A 10805-nucleotide genomic window follows, 5' to 3' on the forward strand; every position below is an offset into this window, starting at 1 on the left:
TTGGCTTATAAACTGCAGCGCACTCCCTCGGGCGTCCTACTTCTAACCACAAACTGTCTTTGTTAAACCTCAAAGTCTGACCTCACACGTCCACCATTAAAATCCTACTTTTGTTATTCGCTGCCTTGTATGTTGAGCAGAGTACTTCTTTATCGGCCCATCTAGTGATTGGTTAGGGGGTGCGGTCGAGTTTCTCTGCTTTCTGTACGCCTCTCGGGATTAAGAAGGAATCGATATATTGAGAGAGGCAGATCTCGATTAAAGGCTTTCCGTTCTTTTATCTTCTGCAGACGTTTATCCATTGCCCTGTGTTCTTTGATGAAAGAGAAATTCCGGGATAGGGAAATTAGCGTAATTGGTGTAGTCTATTCTTTAAAACAGACCAAAGCCGTACTTTAATTTGTTGACAGTTTGCGATTTAATTCAGATAAGAAAATCCTTCAGTTTAAACGAACTAACATTATTGATTTCACTTTGCGCTCATTATCATTATCATCATCCTCATCATCAACAAGTCTACCTTGTCACTACAACTAGTCTCCTCTGTTGTTTGCTGTCCTCTTTACCCGTTCATAATTTAAAATTTGTTAATATCTTCAAATATTTGTCAAGGTCTTGTCTGATGATGTATCCAATAAATTAATATTTTCTTTTTTCTCAATGTATTCATCCTTACCTTGTCTTTGTCTTTCTACAATCTTCTCCAAAATATCTTTATTCGATTTCTTTGCCACCCACCCAATTTTTGCTTTCTCCTCCTAATCCTTATTTTGTAGGCTTCAATCCGTTTAACATCTTGTTTTGATAGGATACAATTCCTACTTCCGTACAGAAATGCACTCAAAAATAAGAGATTTGTCAAGTCTTTTTTTAATCTTAAATTTATATGATTGCTAGCCAAAAACTTGTGGTATTTACTCGAAGTTTATTATCAGATGTGAGGAACATAATAGTAAATCCATGAAGGCCACTAGAAGATTCCTCTACCTAATCCTTGGGATGAGGTGGAGGGGATTGCTCTATGACCGGTAACCTTTGCTCGCAGTAATGAACCTGATATTTTTAGTGTGTGCTGAGAGAACCTTAGGGCTATTTGCCTTTATTAACTGGAAATCCCATTTGCGAATTTTTCGTTTCCTGTCGAAGAATCGAACATGTCTTACCGAGTGAATCCCAGGACGCCTTTTCTACCTCGAGTAGGCAGTCCTTGAAAAACAGCATATTCAGCAAAATTACTAGAATTTCAACAGGAAAGGAGGAGTTTTAAAATAACAATAAAGCAAAAGCAAAAGCAAAGTCATCTCCGTACAGGCAATGAAGGCCCCTGGAGAGGTGGAAGGTAAAGGCTTCCACTCTCCGTAACTTTGGCACTTGAAAGGGTAGACTGGTTAGGCCTGTGCCCGGCCGCCTTTCTCCCCAGGAATTAATCTGCTACTCATTTTTGGCATAGACTGAATGAATCGCAAATGTACACTCCGGAAGTGGAAATCTCGTTAAATTTTTTACTTCCTGATGGGGAATCGAACCCACTTCCTCGCGGGTATACCGAGCTAGCCTTTAACACCTTGACCAGACATCCCCTGTTAAAATAGCAAAACAATAACAAAATAATAAAATATTTATTTTATAGAAATATTCCTACGACATAATTTATACAATTATAATCATTTGACTGATTTTTTGACCAGATTCACCTGCAGTGACATAAATATAAACGTTTGGTATGAGCTAAAACAAGTGTGGAGAAAAGTATCAGATATGATATTCTTTTGACTTTACTCCGTGTGAAACGAAGTAAACTTAACGTTTCGTGAAGACTATGGTGCGCTCTGTCAGTGAACCAGGACCGACCACTATTGTCAGATTTATTATTAACTTCTGAGGACGCGGAGCGAAGTTTTCGTAAGACGACAAAGTTCAAATTTCTCAGACTGATATTTGGTTTTGAAAATATGGAAGTGACTGAGGTAGAAGCAATGTTAGCAATGCAATCCGTTACGCAGTCAATGCCTGTGATGAATGGTGTGAACATATGGCTTTTAGAAGCGATTGGTGTATAAGTTTCAGTGGACTTTGTAGTGTGAAGTCCGGCTCCTTAGGGAATGGTCAGCACTGGTCTTTGATTCAGTGGGCCCCGGGTTCGATTCCTGGCCGGGCCGGGGATTCTAACTATGTGTAGTTAATTTATTTGTCTCGTGTACTGAGTGTTTGTATTCGGCTTAATACACATCTTCTCATCTACATAAACCACTACAAAGTACCAACCACCACAGAAACACGACGTATTGAATGCATCCCTCCCCATAAGGCTGGCGTCAGGAGGGGCATCCAGCCGTAAAACTTGGCTAAATCCACCTAGTGCAGAAGCCAATAAATTAAAACAAATGACCATGAAGATGAAGAAGAAGAAGAAGAAGAAGGACTACTTGGTAGACTGGTATGTGACAGCACTTCTGAACTACGAAGGACGAATTTGTGTTGGAACGCTCCGAATTGCTTGAAAATTGGTAGGAAAGCTCAAATATGGTCGCTGAAATTAGCTGCAGAGTTCTTGATCAAACAAGTTTTTTCAAGTAGTTGTTAGTAATATCAGTAACATTTATGACGCTTGCTCGCAACGTTGAAAATAACCGGAAAACACAATACAGAAATTAATTATATTAGACTCTGAATACAAGTCTTCTTCTTCTTCTTTTTCTATCGCTTTTCCCACACCTAGGGGTCGCGGGTGCGAACTGTGTCGCACATGTTAATTTTGACCTGTTTTACGACCGGATGCCCTTCCTGACGCCAGCCCTATATGGAGAGATGTAATCACTATTACGTGTTTCTGTGGTGGTTGGTAGTGTAGTGCGTTGTGTGAATATGAAGAGGAAATTGTTGGAACAAACACAAACACCCAGTCCCCGGGCTAGAAGAATTAATCGGAGACGGGAATCGAACCCGGGGCTCTCTGAACTGAGGCCCTCAATGTTGACCATTCAGCCAATGTAGAATCTGAATACAAGTGTAATACCTAAGTGTCCATTGGGACGAAATGTGTCTCCGTACATCTTCTGTCAGTACCAAAATGAAGATGGGAATTTTCAATGAATTGTTCGACGCATAAGGCAACGTATTAGTGAGCACATTTGAACATCACTGCACATACCAACGTTGTGACCAAACATCATAACATAATGTTACTAGCGGCAACTACTTGAAGTTAATCGTTTGTAGAAATGTGCAATTTTACATTAGAAAGAACCCCACAACGACTATGAGTGTCTGTTCAAAAGGTGCTATTTCCACCATAAGAAAGTTGTGGGATAACTCAAGAAATATACGAAATGAAATTAAATGGCGACTGGCTTTTAGTGCCGGGAGTGTCCGAAGACAAGTTCGGTTCGCCAGATGCAGGTCATTTGATTCGACGCCCGTAGGCGTCGTGATGAGGATAAAATGAAGATGAAGATGACACATACACCCAGCCCCCGTGCCAGCAAAATTAACCAATTATGGTTAAAATTCCGGACCCTGCCGAGAATCGAACCCGGGACCCCTGTGACAAAAGGCCAGCACGTTAACCATTTAGCCATGGAACCGGAAAGAATTGAACAATAAAAAGTACATGGAACGTCGGGTATGGTACAACTTTTAAGGAATTAGACAACATCTTTTCGTCTGCATTGATGGTGGCATACGACAGTATTTAGCTACTGCAATGTATGTGGACGGAATATTTTCCTCCAACTTGTTTCTCATTTTCTTTCTCTGCATGGGCTCCTTAAAATACAGCATGATAGCGAGTATCCTATGTTATTCCAAGTCATACTCTGATGGTGTGTGTCATTTAATTCAACACCAAAAAATCATTCGGAAGTTTTAGTTACACAAACATCCAATCTCCATTTATTACATTACTAGGGATTTAATGTTTGATCAAACACGAATATATCGTCGCTGTTCGGGCAAAAGGTTATATCTCAGAATGCTCTTCCCATCCATTATTTCCCTTAAGACGGGTCACGCCTCCCAGCCACATATGGATTTTTAAGCCATCAGAACAATATTCGTTGTGTTCATTTTCCTTTGTTTACGTATAAAGGAAAATGAACCTTACTGTACTGCACTCTAGGAATGTGTGTTTACATGACTTATTTACTCAACCCTGCAGTACGATGCACTTAAGATTCATTTTCCTTTACAAATTAGCATACGAAAATGAACACAACGAAAATTGTTCTGATGGAATGCATATCCATATGTGGTTGGGAGGCGTGACAAGTATTAAGGAAAATAATGGATAAGAAGAGCATTGTTGGATATAACCTTTTGCCCGAACAACGACGATATAACATTTTGAACTGAGTGTACCTCTCGTGTTTTGGCTATCCTTGCGAAACCGGTAAGCGCAACCATTCGAAGAGCGATGTATTCAATTCCCTAGGGGAGTTACAATATTTTCTCTCTTTCATCTCAGGATCATGACAACTTTAAGAGAATCTCTCCTCTAGAGCCTTATCTATAATACTATATTCTGTGAGCTGGACGATGAAGTATGAAGCTTAGGCAGCTTCTAGGAGTTAAGGTGGTGTAGTGAATACTAAGGATGCTTTAAAAATGTATATTGATGCGTTTATCTCCCAAACTTTCTCGATGTCCAGACAAATAAACACGTCCATTACTACCCCGTCCCTCACATTACCATCTATGTAGGGACCAAAAATTATTACCTTCTAGGACATTTATGGTCAATAAAAATTGGAAATTCAAAAGGACATTATTTTTGATAGACGGTGAATGTATGAGTCATTCAAGCGATATTATTTCGTAAGAAAGGAATTCTAATTTTTTTTCAGGTATGAAAGGGGGCAATCAGTATTCGGGACCTCACGCACATAAGTGGCGGTTAACCCTTCCACTGTCGTAGTAATTAAGTATTCCTGTCCTCTAACAAGATACAAATAAGTCTAAACTAATGCACTTCTCATGCTGGGCAGTCTTCTTGATACATAGCCTCAGTCAACCTCCTATGGTTTCGGTGATAAACCTGTGAGAGGCGTAAGCTCGAGCACTCTGACCTAACCCTTTATATTAAACACTTGTCACATCTACTATGAGGGATTATTATGCTTCCTTTATGGACTTTAAACTCTGACAAATTATCCACTTCGCTTGGTATAGACCTAAGAAAAAAATGCGTTATGAACGGTTTGACTGCTTGATAAAGCAGTTTATACCAGAAAACTAATATATGCTCGTATAACCAGCCTCTAGTCCGCCTCTGTGGTGTAGTGGTTAGCGTGATTAGCTGCCACCCCCGGAGGCCCGGGTTCGATTCCCGGCTCTGCCACGAAATTTGAAAAGTGGTACGAGGGATGGAACGGGGTCCACTCAGCCTCGGGAGGTCAACTGAGTAGAGGTGGGTTCGATTCCCACCTCAGCCATACTGGTTTCCCACTTCTCCTCCAGGCGAATGCCGGGATGGTACCTAAGTTAAGGCCACGGCCGCTTCCTTCCCTCTTCCTTGCCTATCCCTTCCAATCTTCCCATCCCTCCACAAGGACCCTGTTCAGCATAGCAGGTGAGGCCGCCTGGTCATTCTCCCCAGTTGTATCCCCCGACCAAGAGTCTGAAGCTCCAGGACACTGCCCTTGAGGCGGTAGAGGTGGGATCCCTCGCTGAGTCCGAGGGAAAAACCGAACCTGGAGGGTAAACAGATGATGATGGTGATGATGATAACCAGCCTCTATCCGGCTCCTTGGATGAATGGTCAGCGCAGTGCTCTTCGATCCAGGGTCCGGATCGGAGATTCTAAATTTAAAATAATTTCCTTGGCTCGGGGACTGGGACTTTGTGCTGTCCCCAACATCCCTGCAACTCTCACACCACACATAACACTCTCCTCCACTACAATAATATACAGTTACCTACACATGGCAGATGCCACCCAATCTCATCGGAGAGTCTGCCTTACAAGAGTTGCACCCGGCTAGAAATAGCCACACGAAATCATCAACCTACCTCTTACCCAGAAAACGTGGTTTCGATTCCTGCCAGTTCAAATGTTTTGATTCTGGACTTGTATGTATGTTCAGTCTTCAGCCATAAGGCTGGTTGGATCCTTAACAGCTCTGCCATCAGCTGTCATAGATGGCCTAGGCATCACTGAAGAGGCATGCTAGGGAAATGAGGAGTAAGGTAGTTCCCCGTTGCTTTCCTCACCGAGCCCCAAGTTGCTATTACATATCAGTCTGCCAAGCCCACCGAAATGCATGCACCAACCGATCCTATGAGCGACATTTTCACACCATCCATAGCAGGGACTGGCTGCACGAGGAATGGCATTACTACCATCGCTCATACCTCAGTCACTTTCATATTGTCCAAGCCAAGGGTAAGACAGAGACAGATCAATGAAAGTAACAAAATTGCTCTAGCCCATGCCAGAAGACATAGTGCACTGTAAACACTAGGTCCTGCCAGCAAAGGTATATTCTGGACTTACGGGCTGGAAAAGGGCTCAGGAGCTTCACTCAGCCTCGTGAAACCAACTGAGAAGCTGTCATGTGAGAGTGGACCCTGTCGCCAAAACCTAGCAATATATCTGAGGATGTCGTCAGGCTGATTATGCGACACTAATATATACAGGTCATCTGGATGGACAGCAGTCATCTCGGAAAACCAAGAGCCTTAATGGTCTATTCTTTTACGTCTTAAACAAAGTTATGTGTTTACGATTTCTGTTAGTGCTGAAATCTCTGTTCTTTAAGTAACCTGGTTTTGTAGAATATGTTGAAATTAAAAAAATGTACAACACATTTTCACTTTTCGAGTTCTTTTTTGAAACTAGAAATGTTTATTAATACAGGTAACGGAAATCCATGAGCATTCATTCTATTTACTAATTTTATTTCTGCCGGGCTGAGTGGCTCAGACGGTTGAGGCGCTGGCCTTCTGACCGCAGCTTGGCAGGTTCGATCCTGGCTCACTCCAGTGATATTTGAAGGTGCTCAAATATATGTCAGCCTCTTGTCGGTAGATTTACTGGCACGTAAAAGAACTCCTGCGGGACAAAATTCCGGCACTTCGGCGTCTCCGAAAACCGTAAAAGTTGATAGTGGGACGTAAAGCAAGTAGCATTATTATTATTAAATTTATTTCTTCGAACGTTACCTAACGTTTTTGTCATTCTCTGAATATATTGAAAGGGGAAGATTCTTCTTCTTCTTCTTCTTCTTCTTCTTATCCTTCTTCTCCTTCTTCTTATCATGATCTTTTTTGTTTTAAACAATACCGATTAAACACATCTTGTTTCTTTATCCAAAAGTGATGTTTGTAAAATATATCATTATATTACGTAAACGTTTCTAACCTGCACCTTACGTGATGAGTGCAAATAAACTAAGTACATAATATCATCGCTGCGGAAACAATACCGCGTATCTGACAATGGATTTCCTGGTCACGCCTTCCAGCCACATATGGATATGCATTCCATTAGAAAAGTTTTCGTTGTGTTCATTTTCCTATGCGAACGTCTAAAGGAAAATGAACCTTACCTCATCGTAATGTTGTGATGTATGTTGCCATGACGCATTTAGGCAATATTTCAATCATATTGTTGTTTTACCTCAGAAATAGTATTTTTAGAAGTTGTACGTGACAGTAAGTTTACAAATAAATTTAAACATGAACAAAATCGTTTCCCTGATGTATTAGGACCTGTCATGGTAAGTGAAAGTGAAACAGAAAGTTGAAATAATATAATATACGAATATGGATAAAAAAAGTTATAGCTAAGCGTTTAGACCACACATTTTCCTTGACTATATGTAAACTGTGGTGAACAGAATGAGTTTTGTCGAGAGATACAGCAGCATTTCGTCGCTGCCGGCTGGAAGGCGTGTCCGGTCTTAAGGAAAATAATGGATAGGAAGTGCGTTGTGAGATACGTAGTATTGCTCCCGAAGCGACGGTATATTCTTGTTTACTACTCCAATGAAATTTAAACATTGAAAAAAACCCTCAATATATAGTAAAAATTAAAAACTGTTAAATTGTTTAAGATTGTTTAATCTGATTTTTAAATATGTTTTATGTTTGCATGGTTTTCTTAGTTATGTGATTCTATATTGGTGTATTTCTTTCTTATATGTTGAAAACGTAAATACAGATGTGTCAGTGTAATATGGAATGATTTTGTAATTAACCATTGATATTAAGACAAATACGTATGGTGAGGTCTCTGACATAATCTGAACGATTATTATTCATGTTTTGATAATTCTTTGAAAGAATGCAAACAAAAGGACGCGAAGTTGTACTTCTGTTTTTGTGACAAACTTGTGAAGATTGTTATTTTTAATTATTTCATGTTTATTTGATTTTTGCCTTTATGTTTGAATTATTTTGTTTATGTTCTTTATATTCATGTATTTTTTTTTTTTACTTTCCTCCTTTCCCTTGGCAGGAATTATCTTTTCTATCTGTCTTCATTGTGATTATGAATGATTGAAAATTCGGTACGCTTTAAATCGAATTAGAGGCTGTGGCGATATTACTTCACAGATGCTTCATCATGCGGATTTCTGCTGTGTTAAATGGCTTCCACAGCAGTCGTGCAGTGTTTTCTCTTAACTGAATTTGTCGAGAAATCTATCGTTCTTATTATCGTGGAAGTAAATAATTTTAATTTTTACATTCAAACTCTCTGGGTCACTGACTGCCAATATGTCAGCTATCGACTTCCTCAGAATAACAGACTTGCATACTGTTAATTGTACGCTCTGTGGTCAAGAGTATCATATTTTCAATTCTGTAATGACCAAATATAAATTATATTGATATTTTTCCGTCAGAAATAGTACTTTTTAGAAGTCGTACGTGACAATAAGTTTACAAATGAATTAATATATGAACAAAATTGTTTCCCTGATTGATTAGAATCTGTCATAGTAACTGAAAGTGAAACAGGATGTTGAAATAATATAATATACGAATATGAAAAAAATTGCTAAGCGTTTAGACCACAGATTTTCCTTGACTATGTATGAGCTGTGGTGAACAGAATGTGTTTTGTCAAGATTTACCCTACAGCAGCATTCTTTAATCCGCTTGCTCAAGAATTCTCACTCATTCATAAAATCTCTGGAACACAGCACTCAGCACGGAAGTATATATAGCGTACTAAGAAACAGATTCATACCACAGATATTTACATAAAAATATCAATAATAATAATAATAATAATAATAATAATAATAATAATAATAATAATAATAATAATAATAATAATACTTCGAATTCGAAATGGAGGACGTTTCTAGTATTTTTCTATGAGTGAGGAAAAGCGGAAATAGTGTACTGTCAAAATGTCACCATGATCAAGGATTAATATCTGGTCCCAGCGCTCGCCAACACAAAACGGAATAAACAATACACGCCCCAAGCTTCAAAATTTCAATTCTTGACGTTAGATATATCGACATGATTACGTAGCGAAATGAATTAACTCAATGTGGGAATTTCGACGGATTCAGAAATAATAATAATAATAGAACAGTCTAAGTTTTGAAGTGATGCCTTGGAATAATCTACGTTTCCTTCTACTTGGAGACTATAAATCTGAGAAATCTAAGGAGTTGGCGTCATCTGAAAATTGAATGAGAAATACATTACACAGCACACTATCATTGATTCAGTCCCACAGTAATCCACTGCAAAGTCGTTCAAAGTTTCGGTAACAGTACGCCATTCGATACAATAATAATCAGCATTTCGAAACAATAAATACCCTTGAACAACTTTGGAAATTGACGACTTCATTCTCTCATTAAGAACATTCTCAATAATTCTGTCCCACTTCTGAAATTTTCCCACCTACGCATCACTTTCAAGCTTTGCGCACTCTCTCATTTTTCCTCCTTCTTTCTTTCTCTCTCTTTCTTAGGTAGAAAGTTAAAAAAACGAGCAGATTCAAGTGTAACGTATCCGTATGTTTGTTACAGGGGCAGCTTATGGCTGGAGTCGACGTCCGTTCCGGGAATTCTGTGAAGGTTTCATTTTAAGTCAAATTAAAATCTATAAATAAAAATTAGAAACACTACAAACTTGTTCCTATGTATAATATATCTTTTAGATCTCATTTAATTAAAGAAATAAAAACGTTGAAAAATCTGTGAAGTGAAAACAGTAGGGTAAAGACAGTTATCTTCTTCACTACTCTATCAAGGATCATACGAACTTTTGATTCCTACTAGGGTAAAGAAAAATATCGAAAAAATTGTGATGTTAATAAAATAATAAATATGTACCATTCCTGTAATTTATTTATCATATTTATATATATACCAAATATACCAGTCAGTTGTTCTACACGAATATTTGTCTTTTATTTCTGTGCGTTCCTTTATGTTTGTGAACCCCCTTTCCTTTTAGACAGCCTTTTACCCACAGTTTTCATTACTTATGTTATTTTTTGTTACTTTTTGTGTAAAAATATACATGAAATAATTTAGCCATTTCAGGCGACCAACACATGGTGAATTTTAAAATAAAATTGTGCTGGTCATCGATTTTAAAATATGTTAAAATTTAAATTAAGTAGAAATAAAACCTGATTTTAATCATATAAATTGTATAGAATACTCATATGAAACTTTAATAATATACACAAAAGATTGCGGGGGATTAAATAAATAACACTAAATGATAAGCACCTCGGAGAGAACAGACTATGTACACTGTAACCTTACGTTATTGTACATTTCCTGACACAAAAGGTGATCGATTGAAAATATCTAGTTCCCAAGTAGTAGATA

At 38.5% G+C, this 10805-nt stretch overlaps 1 protein-coding gene across 1 annotated transcript in view; it reads left to right on the forward strand.

The window, feature by feature from the left end:
- Toll-6 (Toll-like receptor 6) overlaps positions 1-10354 on the forward strand; it is a 186786-nt gene extending 176432 nt beyond the window's left edge. Inside the window, exon 2 of the mRNA XM_067150600.2 lies at positions 9993-10354. The gene's annotated coding sequence lies outside the window, so the exon portion shown is untranslated. The remainder of the gene's footprint in view (positions 1-9992) is intronic.
- Positions 10355-10805: the final 451 nt, after the last annotated feature.

Source organism: Anabrus simplex, chromosome 1 (genome assembly GCF_040414725.1).
Source record: "Anabrus simplex isolate iqAnaSimp1 chromosome 1, ASM4041472v1, whole genome shotgun sequence".
NCBI classification, from domain to species: Eukaryota; Metazoa; Arthropoda; class Insecta; order Orthoptera; family Tettigoniidae; genus Anabrus; species Anabrus simplex.